A 17,883-nucleotide genomic window follows, 5' to 3' on the forward strand; every position below is an offset into this window, starting at 1 on the left:
GCATGTGTGTATATGGATGCATGGGTCGTGAAGTCTCTGGTTTATGATATCAAAGTCGAGCATGGTGCCACTTGCCTGTAATCCCAGCTCTCTGGGAGGCTGAGGGAGGAGCAAGTTGAAGCTCTTCCTGGACAATTCAGTGACTCAGTGAGACAGTCTTGAAAAAAGAAAAAAAAAATTAAAAGGCTGGGGATGTGTCTTAGTGCCAAGGCTCTGGGTTCAATTTCTAGTGCTGAAAAAACAAAACGAAACAATGGTATCAGTAAATAAGAAATAGGTGGATTATATCCAATACAGAATTTTAGGTTGAGCTGGGTGGAGTGGCATATGCCTGTAATTCCAGCTACTTGGGAAGCTGAGGCAGCAGGATTGCAAGTCTGAGGCCAGCTTGGGTAACTCAGTGAGACCCTGTCCCCAAATTAAAAAATAGTAAAAAGGTATGGAGATGTAGCTCAGTGTTCCCTAGGTACTGAAAAAAAAAAAAAAAAAGAATTTCAGCTTGGTCTAAAGTTTGGGTTTAATTATGTCCCTCAAAAGGATGTGTTGTTTAATTTCTGCTACCTGTCTGTGTATGTGGCCTTACTTGGCAATAGGACATTGCAAACATAATCAAGTTATGGCAAGGTCAGGACTGGGCTGTAGCTTAGTGGTAGAGTGCTTGTCTAGCATATTCGAGGACCTCAGTTAGACCCAAGCATGGCAATAAAGCAAAAAGCAGGAAAAAAAGGAAGAATGTGATATGCTGGTGTCCATATGAGGAGAAGAGGCACACCCAGAGGGAAGCCCCAATGCAGACACTCACAGAAGGCCATGGGATAATGTGATGCAGCAGCTATGAGCAAGGGAGCACTGGAGACCGCAGCAAACACCACATCCCAGGAAGAGGCAAAGAAGTGTTTCCTCTGTCCTTCCAAGAGAGCATGGCCGTCAGACACCACGAGTTTGGATTTCTAGTCTGTAGAACTATGAAAGAATAAGTTTCTGTTGTCTTCAGTGACTCTGGGGTACTTGGTTTTGGCAGTCTCTGGAAACAAGTACAAATACCACGTACTGGTGTGATGTTGGGACAGCAATGGGAAGACAGGAAGCCCTCAGGATGAATCCTGAAATGTTGGCTAATATGAACATTTTCAGTTCTCTGAGCTTGCTAGGACAGTGTGGGTCTATTGAAAGTCTTGCTTTTGAAGTCCTTCCTAATATGGATCCAGTTTTCAATCTCCTTGAGTTTATATGGTGGATCTGCCTAACACGGTCTTACACACCATATGAAGGGAAGGGTGATTATTTTGGCCACTGCTTCAACCTATCACTCTCCCTAAAGCAGCTTTGCAAATGCAGCTATCAGACTGGTGGTGGGCTGACCCACCTGAGAGCTCTGGAGTGAGTGCTGCCCACTGGGCCCAGATGCCCGAGTCTGTACATTCCTCCCTTTCTCAGTCAGCACACGTGGGCTTCCCTAGGACTGGCCCGAGCTGAGCCACGGGAGATTTCTGAAGGAGCAGTTGGCAGCTGCAGTCAGTCTGCTGACCTTGGCACCAGCCAGCAAGTCTTCCGTGAAAGAATGGGTGGTGCTCCTTGTGCCCGCTGTAGGTTGGTCCTCTTGGGTGACTTGAGCCCCCATCCTGGCAGGATGCTGAGGTGTTGGTGTGGGAGAGCTGCAGGGAAGTTAAAGAGGAGTATTTGGGATGAAGAATATGCTGGTTGGTAGGGAGACAACTGGTGCTTGCAGCAGAGATGTAGCTCCAGAGGTTTCCTCTGGAGCTTTTCTTGGCAGGAATCATCAGGTCATCTTGGAATATGGATGATGGACAGATGAAGAAGGCACTGAAAAGCCCCTCCAGCCATTAGCAATGTCTGACTTGGAAGATCAGACTACTCATAAATGAATGCAAGTGTTCAGGCAGATCTCCTTGCCAAAGAAGGTATCATGGTTTGGGTCTTAAATGTCACCCATAGGCCCCTACACTGAAGGCTTTGTTGCCAGCCTGTGGCACTTCTGGGAGGTGGTGGACCTTGAGGCATGAAGTGGAAGCGGGGGCATGTCCTTGAAGGTATACTGGGATCCTGGCCTTCCTCTCTTTTTGCTTCCTGGCTGCCATTAAGCAAGCAGCTGTATTCTACCATGTGCTCTCCACCACCATGTTCTGGCCCACTGCAGGCCCAAAGCAATAGGTCAAGTGAGCAGGGTCTGAAACTTTTGGAATTATGAAGCTTCTGGTATTACAAACTTCTGGAATCACAAAAGACCTTTCCTCCTTACATGTTGATTCTCAGGTACTATGTCACAGTGCAGAAAGCTGACTAACACACAAGGTAACAGAGATACCAGTTGTCTGTCACTTTTCTAATCACTGGGACTAAATATCTGACATCTGCAATTAAGGAAGAGAGGTTTATCTGGTTCATGTTTCAGTCCATAATCAGCTGGCTCCAAGGCAGGAGGATGGTGTGAGGGCATGGCAGAGGAATAGGTGCTCACTTCATGGCAGACAGGAAGCAGAGAGGGAAGGGAAGAGGGGGGATATGCTCTTCTAGGCCACGCCCCCAGTGGTCCACCTCTCACAACCAGGCTCCACCTCCTAACATTTAGCTATAAACTCATAGTGCCTCCATGATCCAATCACCTCCCAAAGCCCCACCTATGATCACACGGGGCTTTGGGAGGACATTTTGCCATAAACTGTAACACAAGTGGAGTGGGAGAGCAATATAAAGGAAGAAATGTTCATCGTAGGATGGATCAGAAGACAAGAGGAAGTCATGCACTTATTTCTGCAAAAGATGAGCCTTGCAGAATGTCTTAGCCAGTTTTTTGTTACTAAATGAAGATACACAAGACTGGGTAATCTATAAAGAATGGAAGTGTGGCTTGGGTTACGGAGGCGGGGAATTAGGAGCACGGTGCTGGCATCCGGGGAGGGCCTCTTTCCAGCTACATAACATGGCAGCGGGTTTCACACAGTGGGAGAGAACAAGTGCGTCGGCTCCAGCCTCTCTTATAAAGCCACAAAATGCCATCATGGGGCCCCACACACAACCCATCTAATCCAGATTACCTCGCAAGGGCTCCACCTCCACGCATCACTAACACATAAACCTGAGGATTAAGGTCCAGAGGTGAGCCTTTGGGGGACACATCACCCAATAGTGGGAATTAGCCAGGTAAAGAGGGAGGAAAAAAGAACTCTAAGCGGAGGGCTATGGCGCGGGGTCTCCGGCTGCCACTTACACCCAGGCCTTCCTTTTCCCTCCCATTTGCTGCATGGGGACAGAAACCTCCCTAGAGTACACGGGGGCACCGCTGAGTGTAGAGACTAAGCCCTGGTGGGGCAACCGGAAGATGCCGGAGCGCAGAGCCGGAAGCGCGTGTGGTGGGCCGAGAGGCCGGGCTCAGGCATAGGGCAGATGGCAGAGACTTCTAACCTCCTGAAGGGGCGTGGTCTCCTTCTGAGGGAGCAAGGACGGGGTGAAGGGGTTAAGCAAGAGAATAAGAGGAGTACATTTGTGTATGAGAAGGGTTGCACTGATAGCGGAGTGAAGAGTGAATTGGAGGGGCAGGACCTGAGAGCAGGAGATCAATGGTGATTTAGCAGAGAAGAGTTAGGGGGCAGAATTGGGACAGCGTCAACAGCAGGTGATGGATTGAATTTTGAGAGAGGCGTGGTTTCTGGTAGCGGAGCTGGCCTAAAACAAGCTCATCAGGTATTTGTGAATTTTAAAGTTGGTTCCTGCCTCTGTATCCATGGCTATCTAGTTCCTAAGAGGATAACGATGGTGGTGATTAGAAAAGTCTTTTACTTCTTCCTTTTTAATAAAGCGAATATGGAAATATGGGTTTGATGTTAGAGGATGTGGTTGGCATGGGGAATTCAGTTGCCTTTGAGACTCAGTTTCTTTCTTTTTTTTGTTTTTTGTTTTTTGAGACAGGCCCTCAATATGTAGTTTAGGTGGCCTTGAACTCACTATGTAGCCCAGGCTGGCCTTGAACTTGCGGCAATCCCCCTGGCTCAGCCTCCCGAGTATTGAGATTGCAGGTGTGAACCATCACGCCTGGCTAGCTTCAGTTTCCTCTTTGGTAAGATGTGGGTGATACATCTGATTGGCATCACTGGAGCACTGTGAGTGTTAGTGGAGATCATACATTAATATGTATGGATGCCTGATATAGAGCTGGCACTTAGCCCTTCCTTCATTTGTTTATTCACTCAATTACACAAGACAGATGCATGATTTAATAACATTGCCTTTAAAAATATATTTTGGCATTTTTCTTTCTTTTTTTTTTTTTTGTGGTACTGTGGATTGAACTCAGCACTTTTGCATTGAGCTACATCCCCAGCCCTTTTTAAATTTTGAGACAAAGTCTCACTAAGTTGCCGAGGCTGGACTTGAACTTGCAATCCTCCTGCCTCGGCCTTGCAGAATTAGAATGACAGGAGTGTGCCACAGTGCCCAGCTCCATAAAATATATTTTAAAATGTTAACATTGTACCACAAATTAGAATTTATCGAACACCTACAGTTTGCAAAGCCACCAACGGGCTACATAAACGCAAGACATTGTTTGCTTTTCTTAAGGGTTTTGCAGTCTATTGTGCGCATGTAAATGTGAAAAATGTAAAACTAGTGAAATATTTACATGTCTTTTAGAGTTGAGGTAACAACAGAGAAAATGAGACAAGGTAATGACAGTTGCCAATTGGAATGATCAGGTGTATTGACGTGGGGAAAATGGCATTTTGACACAGAGAGCTCGAAGAGGGCTGCAGGGGTGAAGGTTGGGTTTGAGCTGGATTTGAGAGGTGAGGGGTTCATGGCAGGTCAGCTGTGGGCAATCTGCCGGCTGTCCCCTGTTTCACTGTGGCCTGAGACTGAAGAATGTTGCCTAAATGGCTGCAAAAAGTTTTAAAAAGATTACTTTGGTTCCGGCGCCTGCCTCACAAGCGCAAGGACCGGAGTTCGATCCCCGGTACCAAAGAAAGAAAAGATTACTTTGTATCAAGTTTTCTTGTACACAGAGGATTCCTTTTCTCAGTGTTGCTGAGCTGCTTTTTTTTTTTTGGTACGAGAATCAAACTCGGGGCTTTGTGCTTCTGAGGTGGTGGAACCATTGAGCTAAATCCCCAGCGCTGCCCATGCTGCTTTTGAGATACAATGGAGCTGAGTACTATAACTGTGGTGGGAACCCTAGGGCCCACAACATCTAAAATGCTTCCCGCGTGGCCCTCCAGAGGGTTGGCTGACCTGGGGGTGAGAGAAGACATTCCGAGTATGGAGACTGGGAGCAGTTCTCTGAAGAAGGCAGAAAGGGAATGGGCACAAAAAGAGGAGGTTGCAGGATCCTCAGGGCAGCCACAGAGAAGAGAGAATCTCAAAAATCAGCATCGACAGAGCCAGCTGGCGCCAAGAGGGCAGGAAATGCCACAGAGCAGAGGCTGTGGTCTTTTGCATTTAGCCCGCACTTCTGAGCTCTGAAACCTGCAGAAGGAGAGTGGGTGGTGAGGACAGAAGCGGAGCTGGAGAAGTTAGATGGAATCAGGAGGGCTTTCATGGAGAAACACCTATGCAGGTGTTTAGTACAGAATACACAAGACCTGTGAATATCTGTGCTTTTAAGCTAATTTTATTGTTATTTATTTATTTTTGTGGGGCCAGGTTTCAAACCTGAGGCCTCAGGGTTGTAGGCCAGCACTCGACCACTGAGCTGCATCGCCAGCCCGAACTAATTTTAAAACAAGGAATTGAGCACTTTTCAAACTACAGCTTTGTGATTCTTTCCCTTTTCAATCATTGTTCAATGGAAAAAACCCCTCTGCATACCTGTGTGCAGAGGGAAACAGAACAGTCAGAGAGGGAGGATTTGCAGAGGCTTCAAAGTCCAATGCTATCTAAGAAGTGAGAATGGAGAATCATCCAGTCAACCTTTCTTTTTAATTTATGTTTTACAGGAACATTTTTTTTTTAGCTGAACCTTTACATCTCATTACAGAAAGGTCCTACTGAGTCAGCACCTCACAAGTCTTTCAGTGACACATTCGGGACTCTGATTCGGATGAGCTGCTGTAGACTTGAGTGTCATCTCATCTCCCAGCGTCATCATTCTTGGCCTCAGGAGCGTGCTTCCCACTTCTGCCTGATTCCCTCCTCTGGGAAGCTGATACACCCACAGAGGACGTCTGTGAGCAGGGGAGAGATGATTCTGTTTGGGACCTGTCCAGGGTGTGGGGCTGGCACCTGGTTTGTTTTCAGTAAGGAAAGCTGTTAATACTGGGATGGCTAAGTTTGTGTGTCCATGGGTGAGCCATGGTGCCGGGGCTTAGTTAATCCTGGGTCTAGACCTTCTTTAGATGTGATTAACATTTCGATCAGTAGACCCTGAGGAAAGCCGATCACCTTCATGATGAGAGTGAGCCCCATCTAATGAGTTGAAGAAAAGGAAAGATTGAGGGAGAAAAGAGACTGTGGTCCCCTGAGGAAGAAAAAATTCTGTGTCCATATTGGTTGTATTTCTTTGGAGAACCCTAATAGAATAACATCTAAGTTAGACAATAATAACTAACGATGAAAGTTTTTCTATGTGAAGACATATTTGACTTACATCCCAGTGACTGAATATGCATAGATGTCGCTACATTACAATGACATAGATGTCACTACATTACAATGGACCCTCAAGTTACGACCTGCCTGACATACGAACAACTTGGGTTAATTAGGTTAATGGAAGATTCATCTGTTCTAGTTAGTCATAGTGTGTACTCAGGTACCCAGGTAAATATCCAGATCTCAGCTGTACTGACTTATGACCAATTTAAGTTGACCAACCAGCCCTCAGGAACCCATCAAGTTTGTAAGTCAAGGTTCCACTGTATTAGTGGATCACAGTATTTCCCACCCTGCCCCTAGTCCTGGTGATTGAATCCAGAGCCTTTGTATTAAACTATATACTCTGGGCCAGGGATTTAGCTCAGTGGTTCTGCCGCCTGCCTTGCAAGCAAAAGGACCTGAGTTTGATCCCCGGTTCCAAAAAAACAAACAAACAAACAAACAAACAAACAAAAAAACCCTATATACTCTGGGCTGGGCATTTAGTGGCACTGCGCCTGCCTCTCAAGTGCAAGGTCCTGAGTTCGATCTCTGGTACAAAAACAAAACAAAACAAAACAAAAAACTATATAATCAGCCTGCTTTGGGGGTTTCTTTTTTTTTTGTTCGATTGTGAGACGGGGTCTTGCTAAGTCACTAAACTGCCCAGGTGAGGCATAAACTTGCAGTCCTCCTGCCTCAGCCTCCTGAGTGCTGGGATTATAGGCATGCACCACTGTGCCGGCTAAACTATCTTTTAAAAAGATCACTGGCTGAAAAGTTTAAAAATGAAGTTAGGAGTAAAAATACTTAAAAGTATTTTTTTTCTATTTCCTCCAAACCTCTGGGAGCATTTATACATCATTTGGAAAATCTTACTTCTGTTCCTTGGTTAAAGTCTGGGCAGCTGGGGTATCACTCAGTGGTACAAATGAGGCCTTGGGTTCAATCCCCAGCACCGTGGTGGATGGGGGAGGGTTTGACCAGGAACTGAGGACAAAATGTTTCTTGTCCTTGAGGAATTCAGGACCTTGTGTGTGTCAGCGTGCGCTCTACTCCTCAGCTTCATCCCTGGCCAGGAAAATTTATGGACAAAGATGCCTCTCACTTGAATATGTGGAATGTTTATTTAAATCAAATACACGCACGTTGGAGAAAGTTAACTTTTACATTCCCCGAAGCTCTTGATAAGAGATTTACTCACAAAGCAAATTGAAATTCCACATTTTGGGGGTCTATAACAGAAGAATTTTGTTTGTACTGTGTCTGAAGAAAATATATGTTATGCTAGCAAACGGGGGTAACATCCTGTTTCTATGGCAACCCCCCACCCCCCAGTATTTATGTATTTTAAGATGCTATCTTTTAAGATTTCACAGTGTGCTAGGAAGGACAAGTCGTTCTCACCTGACTCGAAACTGAGGTAAGCGGTTACTCATGCTCTTGCATAAGTCACTGATTGAGCAGAGCTGTGACAGCAAACAGAATTCTGCTATTTCCCAGTCCATTGTGAGCCTGCAGCGTTTCTTGTAACCCCATTAATCCCTTTTTCTTTTTCCTAGTTAATGACTGCTCAGTGGATTCTTGCTTATCTGCTCTGAGGGAAAACGGAAGAACAGGCTACAATCTCAAATGGTAGAGGATACAGAACTAATTTGGATTTGGCGATGGCATATGTTTTTGTACTTGCATCAAACCTGAGTGTTCTGAGTCTGGTGGTTTAGAGATTTATGGCTTTCCAGTCCAACTGAAGAAGTGATTCCAGGGGACCCAGTTTTTCTCAATAGTCTTGAAGCCCACCTTCCCCACTCAATCTGTTCCCTGCTGAGGTGAGGCAGACAGAGCAGCCCTCGGACCGATGTATCACATCGCCCGAGGACAGCTGGCTCCCTGCCTCTCTAAATCCTATTATGGGACATCCATCTTATCCTACCCTGGAATGAGAGGAGCTGGTATCTTACATGAGTAGTTGTTAATCAACCCTCTTTTGTGTGGCACTGGGGATTGAACCCAGGGCCTTGCACATGCTAAGAATCCCAGCCAGAGCTATTATTACTGAATGTTTTCCTTAGTGCTAGGAACTATGTTAATTTTTTTTTTTTTTTTTAGGTGCTGACAGTTGAATACAGGGCCTCACACATACAGGCAAGTGCTCTACCTCTTAGCTGCACTCTCAGCCCAGTTAACCATTTCTTAAGGTTTTTTGTTTTGTTTTAAACACAAAGGTGCTAATGATATACTAAGGAAATTTAAAGCAAGACTTTCACCAGTAGGCAAAAATAATAAGAATATAAGGCTATGTATGGTGGAACACATCTGTAATTCCAGCACTCAGAAGGCTGAGGCAGGGGGATCACTGTGAGTTCAAGGACAGCCTGGGCTACATAGTGAGTTCAAGGTCAGCCTGAAGGACATAGCGAGACCCTGTCTCAAAGATAAAAAAAAAAAAAAGAATGTAAGAAAGACACTGAAAGCTGTATGGATACAGATAATACAGATAATAATCAGATAATACAGATAATAATGAGTATCAGTCTATATAGGAAAGTGCAAGTATTTTATTTTAAATTTTGTGCTGAATGAGAATAAGTTCTTTTACAACATATGTTTGTGTGTTTGTTCAAAAAACAAACATTGTTTAATAGCTACTCCATGCCAGGAACTATTAGTGCCTGAATTGATGACAGGAATTTGTACGTGAAATAGAGTACAAGTTGCAAGTTAATGATGTTACATAAAAATTAGGAAGCTGTTGTTTTAGTTTGAATTTTTCTTTAGTACCGGGGATTGAACTTGCAAGGCATGCATGGCACCACTGAGATAAATCCCCAGCCCGGGAAGCTGTTGTAGACTGAGCCCTGGCATCAGGCCTCAACAAAACAGGCCGAAACTCAAAATGGAGTCACTTCCACTAAAGCTCTGTGTCAAACTGAAACTCAGCTGTTTATCTGATCTTCTGGGAAATCAGGATTAGAGAGATAAACAGCAAATTTCCCAAACAGGCCCGTTTAGGACTGCCGTGATAATGAAGTTCCCTCTCCTTAATCCTTTCACAAAAAGCTGACTCGAAGTAGCCTGATGCTAATCAGATATTTTTCTATTGTTCTGTCTCTCCTGCTCACCTTATGAGGAGGGTAACTTTGGAGTGACCAGTCCACTTTTTGCTTCTGTTTTCTTTAGCCCTTTTCTGTCTATAAAACCAAACTCTTCTCCATCTGTATTTATTTTACAGAACAAAGTGGAATGGAAAATAAAGCCAATTAAGATCTTAAAATTGAAAGTTGTTTTGTTTTTTTGTGGCACTGGGAATTGAACCCAGGGCCTTTGCACCGAGTTGCAGCCTCACCTGTTTTTATTCTTTTATTTTGAGACAGAATCTAGCTAAATTGCTAACTTGCCAGGCTGGGCTTGGATTTATAATCCTCCTGCCTCAGCCTCCCAGAGTGCTGGGATTATAGGCACACACCAGATGCCTGGCTTGGGGGTTTTACTTTTACTCAATTTATTTCCTCATTTTGGCAGAGCATATCTTTTACTTGCTTTCTGTTAATCAGTGTGAGACAGGCAAATGCAGTCACGTACTACATAATATTTTAGGCAATGATTGACTGCATATCACCATGGCGGGCCCAGAAGATTGAAATAGAGTTGACAAGTTCCTGCTGCCTAGTGACTATGGTGTCCTAGCAAGGCACGTTACTCATATTTGTGGTGATGCAGGTATAAATAGATCTGCTACACTCCCAGCTGTATAAAGTACAGCAGTTTAATTATGTACAGTGCATGATACTTCATAATGGTTTTTTTTTTTTTTTTTTTTGTATTTTGAGACAGAATCTCACTATGTAGTTTAGGCTGGCCTTGAATTTGCAGTGGTCTTCCTGCTTCAGCCTTCTGAGTGCTGGGTTTATGGGCTTGTGCCACCTTACCCAGCTTTTTAATCATTCTTTTAGAGTGCATTCTTTCTACTTTTTTTTTTCTTTCTATTTTTTCTTAAGTTTACTGAAAGAATGTTTGCACCTTAAGCGGTGGTAGCTGCAGACACCCCGTGCTTTGGAGCCTGCACACCGGCCATCACTAACGACCACATCTCAGCGCGTGTCCCAGTCCTGCATGCTGCGCACTGGACTCTACTGGAGTGTTGGAGTGGGTCCTTTATTCCATCTCAGTGTTTAGCTAATGCTTTTCTCACAAGTGCATTTCTAGGTGGAGAATCGGATTCCCGAAACTTTTTGAATACATCACTCTCTTGTTTCCTCCAACATTCTTGCTGTGAAGGTCCAGGGTCATACTGACGTGCGACTCTATGTGAAACGTGTTTTTTCTCTCTCTGTTCTGGGGACTGATGCTAGAGCCTCAGGTATCCCTAAGCTACATCCTCAGCTCTTTATTTTGCAAGAGGGTCATCCTAAATTGCTCAGGCTAGCCTTAAACTGTGATTTCCCTCTAGATTAGGGGGGCACCGTCACACCCAGCAGAAACTTATGTCATTATTATTATTATTATCAGGTTGTTTGAGACAAGGTCTCAAAAATATAGTCATATATATATATATATATATATATATATATATATGGTCTAAACTGCTGGCCTTGAATTTGATACCTCCTGACTCAGCCTCCTGAGTGCTGAATTAATGCCTTTTAGCTCAGGATAATTTTCTTAGATCATTTTATTTATTTACTTTTTATTTTTATTTTTAGGTACTGGGGATCGAACTCGGGAGACTGTGCTTATGAGGCAGGCATTGCAGAGCCACTGAGCTAAATCCCGGCCCTATTATTTTGTTTTTTTGAGATGGTCCCACTACTGTAGCCCAGGCTGACCTTGAACTCATGGTGATCCTCCTGTCTCAGCCTCTCAAGTGCTGGGATTATAAGTGTAAGCCACCATGCCCACCTCTCTTAAATTATTTTATAGATGGCTTTATATTAGCCATTTTTCTCAGACTGCTGAAAACTACCCTCCTAATTTGGTTGTAGTCTTTCATTTCTTCCCTGTACTATACTAGAAATCCAAGCCCGGGACTCGCATATGCCAAGGAAGTGTTCTCTGCTCAGTCCCAACCCCAGCCCTTTGCCTCTCAATTTTCTACTGCTGACCTTTTTTGCTTTTCCTTCAGGGATCTTGTCTCCATGTGATTTTCCAACCTTCTCTTAAGATTTCTATTTTTGCCAATTTATTTTTTAATTTCCAAAGTATCTTTTCTAAATTCCCTTTTGTTGCTGCTGTTGTTAGCTTGCCCCCATGAGGATGTTAATGGTGCTGGGGGGGGAAGGGTCCCGGTTCCTGCTCTGGCTCCCTCTCTTTTGCCTTCCTTCCTTCCCCTTTCTGTCCTTTTTGTTTGAGTCCTTCTTAAGTATCTTGGTTGGCACAGAGTTGGGCCTTGAATGACACTCTCTAGAGGTAGGGAATCAGGACAAGACACCATATCCAGACTGTAAAAATAGTAGGTCTACAATATACCCTGGGTAGTTTAGAGTGAACAGAAATGTACAGAATTAACACATCTGCAGACCGGGTCTTATCAGGACTTCAGTTTGTATATACAGCTGTCCTTGGTATCTTCCAGTGAGTGATTCCAGACCAGTATGAATACCAACACCCACAGGCGCCGTCTATAAAATGGCATAGCATTTGTCTATGACCCAAGCATGCGCTCTTGTGTACTTTAAATCATCTCTAGATTACGTATGATACCTAATACAATGTAAACTTCATGCAAATAGTTGTTATACTGCACTATTCAGGGACTAATGATGAGAAAAGCTGTCATATTCAGTACAGTTGTACCTCTCCCAATATTTTTCTTTTACAGTTGTTTGAATCTGTGGATTCAGGACCTGTGGATACAGAGTGTGGAATGGAATCAGTTATTTTACATGGCAGGGTTGTATTCTCCAAGGGAAGATATTTCCATTTTCCTAAGCAGTAAAATTCTGACTATCAGCACTGTGGGAACTGGGTAGAAGAGAGCTTGGGGTCTCCACACTCCACTTTGGGTATGTTCATTTCATCTCTCTATCTCCAGGATGGCCCTGTTGCCCCTGATCTAGCCTGGTGTCCTCCAGGCCATAGGTCCTCTCTTTATCCTTTCCAGAGTGTCTCCAGGGCAAGATGGGAGTTTTAATTGCTGCTTAATCACTCTGTCACTAATCTTCTGGGTTTTTAGCCCTGCTTTCACACTCAGTTTAAGAGTTCCTCAATACTGCCAATTCCCAAGGTTTTGGAAGTTTGTGGTATAAGCTGATTAGTTTTTGGCTTTCCCCAGCGTTCTCTTTCTGAGATTGCTAAGTCATTTAGTGTTAATCTTTCTGTACTTTAGTTTCTAAAATTTAGTAGCTGTCATCTCTCAATTTTATTGTTCTTTTGGATTTATGTTTAAACAAATCCCTTCCCTGTTATTTTGGTGAAGTTTGAGATAGCAAAGTCTTACCTGTATCAAATTGATATTTAAAATTATGAAGAATTACTATTAATTAGCCATCTGCATCATGCAGTTCTTCCCTAGGCGTTCTGTAATGAAAACATTACATGAGGAGTCTTGAAGAGATATGTGTTTACTTCAATAGTACAAGTGAGGGAAAGAGTGGAATATGAATTAAACACCAATTAAATTAATGTATTTACAGTAAGAATAAATGTACCTCCACACTTGGCTGGGCCAAATGTGTTCTATTCTTAAAAACTTGTCTAAGGCATATCTGTGGAGTAAGGAGCAATTTGAAAATGAGGCATATCATCTATATGCTAATCACACTTTTGTGGATCAAGTTGGGGGTCTTTGCAACTGAAAAAGAAAAATTTCACAAGGGAAACCTTTGTTTCCTGCCCTAAGCAATCTGTTGCCCAGAACTATGACTTCTTGGACAGAGGAGAGAGTACGTACAAAATGCTTGTTGATGGAAACATCCAGAAGATCAGGGAGACCGTGGTAATCCATGACTCAGGAGAGACCTAGAACTTCACTGAGCAGGAGGAATGCAGCATTCATTGTGACAGTAACAACAGGTAGTGTGGCTCTGGCCAACAGGCAGGAAAAGAAAGGAATGTAGTCAAAAGTTGTGGCCAGTAGAGTCAGCGACTGAAGTTACCCTTATTCCAAGTACCACATTCAAACTGGTAACTGTGGATTAAGTCTGATGAATATTGTCTGGCCTATATAGTGTTTAAAAATTTTAAAAAGAGCCTTATTTTATAGATGTATTTATGCAGTTTATAAGTCCATGTTTGTAACCTCTTTTCATAATCGGCCATCTGTTAATATTGGGCCTATATTTCCACACTCAGCAATGGCTGCCACTGAGGAGGTGGCACATGTGCCCTGTGGTTTTGCAGCACCTCCTCTCCTCCTGCCTCCAGCTCACCCTGCCCCTCTTACTTGCATCTCCTGCCCAGCCCATATCCTCCCTAGAGTTTGCAGTCCATCTTGAGTGGGCAGGAACAGTGGAGGCCTCTTGGGAACAGGCAACTAAAGAGAAAGAAAGACCTTGAAATCTAGTCACAAAGGCAACAGAGATGCTGGCCATGGTGGTGCACAACTGTAATCTGAGCTACTTCAGGAGGAACACAAGATCAAGGCCAGCCTGGGCAATTTAGCAAGACCTTGTCTCAAAAAATAAAAGGGGAGGGCCGGGGATTTAGCTCAGTGGTGCCACACCTGTCTTGAAAGTGAAAGGTGCTGAGATCGATAAAAGTACTGTTTGGGCTGGGAATTTAGCTCAGTGATTCCACTGCCTGCTTCTCAAAAAAAAAAAAAAAAGGCTGGGCGGGGAATACAGATGTAGCTCAGTGATAGGAGTACTTGCCCGGCATATGCAAAGACTTGGGTTAAATCTCCAGTAACACATACACACACACACACACACACACACACGCACATTTAAAAAGGCAGAATGGAATGGAAGGGATCTGTTTCCTTAGCCCCTATGTCATCTGTCTTGGAGGAACTGGCCAAGGCATCAGTCCAAGAGGCACTTTGGTGAATATGGAATCAGAGTGTCATGCTGGTTCATGAGAACCAAGAGATAGTGGCTTTTCCAGCAATCAGTTCAGATGTGTGATTCTTTTTTTTTTGGTACCGGGGATCGAGCTCATGTCCTTGCGCTTTTGAGACAGGTAGCAGATCCACTGAGCTAAAGCCCCGGCCCAGATGTGTGATTCTTAAGAAGACCCCATATTTGTGCTGTTCTATCAGGGACCAGTCAAAACTTGGCTCTAGTTAAACGCTTTTTTTTTGTTTTTTTGTTTTTTTGGGTTTTTTTGGTACCGGGGATCGAACTCGGGTCCTTGTGCTTGTGCAGCAGGCGGTGAAACCACTGAACTAAATCCCCGGCAAAACCCTTTTCTGATAGACATTATTTCTTTAGATACATTAAACCCTGAACTTATGATCAAGACTTGCTCTGGCCTGAAAGCAATTTTACTCGCCAATAGCTGACCCTAACAAGAACAACAAACAGCAGCAACAAATATGTCATTTCTGGATGCTTTCTGGTGCCTTCAACTGGCAGCTACATTATATCAAGGAATCTCTATAAAACTGTGCAAAGCAAGTGTCTTCTGCCCATTCCAAAAAGAAGGAAAGGAATCTGAGGATTCTTAAGGAAACTTCGAGTTAAGTAATTTAGCCAAGATTACATAATAATTAGTGAGAGAATCATAATTAGAGCCTAGTTCTGTCTGATTCCAAGGCTCACAGTTATTTTTTTCTTTCAATAAATATTTATTGAGCACTTACTATGTATTAGCCTAAGTTTTGCTACCTCTACTTAGAAAAATGCCATGCTGTTTCTAGGGTTTTCATTTTGAGACGGTGTCATTAAATTGCTGAGGGTGGCCTCAAACTTGTAACTCTCCTGCCTCAGCTTCTCAAGTAGCTAAGATTACAAGTGTGCACCGCCACACAAAGTTCACAATTATTACCAGGATTCTGAATTTGCATAATCTTGCTTTTATCTGAAATTGTGAATCTTGGTTGTAGTAACAGAAGCCCACTTCAGCTTAAACAACAAAAGGAAAGGTATGACATGTAACCAAGTGGAAAGGGCAAGTTTCCTCACTTCAGTGACTTCCCCAGAAGAAGGGATCTGAGTGATGTCAGGCCTTTATGTTGTTCTGTCTTCTCTCTGCCTCCCTCAAAAGCCAGCTCCATTCTCCTTAGCAGCCTGGCTCTCTCCATGGGGGAAGAGGTGAAGAAGAGGGCTGTGTATCTGCCTATAGCCCTAGGTGTAGTGACTAGAGAAATAAGAGATTCTTCTCCCAGCAGAGAAATCCTGGGAGGATTCCCAGTAGTTCATTATGTTTGGTTCACATCTCCATCTCTGTCGCTGGGAAGAGATAAAATTCCATAGTGAGTCCCATAAACTCTCTTGTAGGGGCTGGAGATACAGCTCAGTGGCAGAGCCCTTGCTGGTTATGCATAAGGCTCGAGGTTTAATCCCCAGCATCAGAAAAAACAAACAAGCAAACAAGCAAACAAATACATCCATTCTAAAGTTGGCGGTGCCTGTTAACACAAAGGGCAGGGGGTTGATGGATATAAAATATAAAAACTACTGGGCCGGGGATTTAGCTCAGTGGTGCTGCTGCCTGCCTCACAAGCACAGGGTTTCGAGTTTGATCCCTGGTACAAAAATAAAACAAAACAAAAACCAAAACTACCATGCCTCCATTCATGTTGATATTTAAGCTTAGGGTTCATTACACCATAAATTTAGTATCAAAAATATTTTAATCTTATGGGTCTCAGTCAAAATTTTTGGGGGTCACTTTGTGGCTGCCTGCACTTACCATTTTAGAGCCTCTAAAGAACTGATTTATTGGAGTCACCAGGTCATAAAGTACATAGGCATCAGTGAGGTAAATTGAACCTGAACAGGGAAACAGTCATGCTTTGGGTATTTCTGTGTATGCCAAGTTTCACATGCAGGAAAAGATGACCAGATTCAGTGCACTCATGGGTGAAGAGGGAGCTGGGGTTGAGCAATCCTCACTGAGGGTGGAGTCTCATCTTTGGAGGTGTGGGGAAAAGGTCCTGGAGGCTGTCACACTAATAGTGTTGTTGGAAAGCTGAAGACAAGAAGCCTGGGAGTTAGCAGAAAATTCCAAGGGATTCTGAGCTACTTGAAGATGACTTGAAAACAGAAGCAATAGTGGGTAGAGGCTGTAGCTTGGGGTTAGAGTTCTTGCGTAGCATGCCTGAGGCCCTGAGTTCAAGCCCCAGTGATGGGGAAAAATGTGCTTTCAATTCCTACGCTTAAGTGTTACCCCTCTCTTCCTCTATGCTGAGGACCCATGGAGATTTAAGAAGTTATGTTCTATTTGCAAGTGTTAATGGGTTAAACAACAATACTGTAACCAGCAGATTAACTTTTTAGACACATAATTCTGGCTATGGGTTTGAGGATATCCTGGGATGCTGTGGGAGCAATGGAATCCTGATTGTTGAGTTTTCTGATGCTGGCCTGGAGAGAAACAATGAAACGCTGGAGAGCAGTGATGTGTGAAATACTAGAGGAGTGGTAGAGGTTGGTGACTTGCTGGAGGTAGCACCAAGGGAAAGGAAGAATGATAGATTGGCACCATCCTCCATTGAGTCTCTGGTTTAAGAAGCCAGATAGACGAAGATACCATTTATTGAGATAAGAGACCAGAAGGAAGAGCAGGTTTGGGTAGGGGAGAGTCTGAGTTTTTTCTGCCATCATAATTCTGTTGCAGGATAAACTTAGGCATATTAAATTTTGACTTTATTTTTTTTTAGCATTCAGTGCTTCATGGAATGGGCACCACCAGAGAGAAAGTGCTTCAGTACTTCACTAGGGGTGGGCGTGGGCAAGAGGGGGGCCCGAGGAGGTGTTCTCAGAAGCAAGACAGAAAAGAAATATATTCGACTGGTCAAGGCGGACAGTCTGGAGTAGAGCATAGCTGGAAGGTTCTCATTGGGTAAACTTGTGTGCTTTTGTACTTGTTTGTTTGTTTTGGTACTGGGGATCGAACTCAGGACCTTGTGTGGCATGCAGCAGCACCACTGAGCTAAATCCCCAGCCCGAAACTTGTATGCTTTTACATAAGCCATCTCAGCTTGATGACTGCCCGATGAAATGTTCTTAAAAGCTTACCTTCCGGTCACCTCCAATCTGGAAAATGAATAACCTTTCCTACACTTGTAATATTTCTTCTGTACAAAAGTGGTTTTTTGTATTATCTTCCACCACACAATATTCCAGGGCCTACTGAATCCTCTCAAGACTGCTCACCAATTAGGCTCACCAATTCTGCTCTCCCTTAACTGAGAAT

The 17,883-nt window shown here is 43.7% G+C and overlaps 1 long non-coding RNA gene across 1 annotated transcript in view; it reads left to right on the forward strand.

The window, feature by feature from the left end:
* LOC110349262 (uncharacterized) overlaps positions 1–8,892 on the forward strand; it is a 50,475-nt gene extending 41,583 nt beyond the window's left edge. The window contains exons 2-4 of the long non-coding RNA XR_002395092.2: positions 5,990–6,178; positions 8,148–8,220; positions 8,695–8,892. This is a non-coding gene — a long non-coding RNA (uncharacterized LOC110349262). The remainder of the gene's footprint in view (positions 1–5,989; positions 6,179–8,147; positions 8,221–8,694) is intronic.
* Positions 8,893–17,883: the final 8,991 nt, after the last annotated feature.

Source organism: Heterocephalus glaber, unplaced genomic scaffold, assembly GCF_053883595.1.
Source record: "Heterocephalus glaber isolate CG9 unplaced genomic scaffold, H.glaber_assembly_v1.0 deba00001577, whole genome shotgun sequence".
Classification (NCBI taxonomy): Eukaryota; Metazoa; Chordata; class Mammalia; order Rodentia; family Bathyergidae; genus Heterocephalus; species Heterocephalus glaber.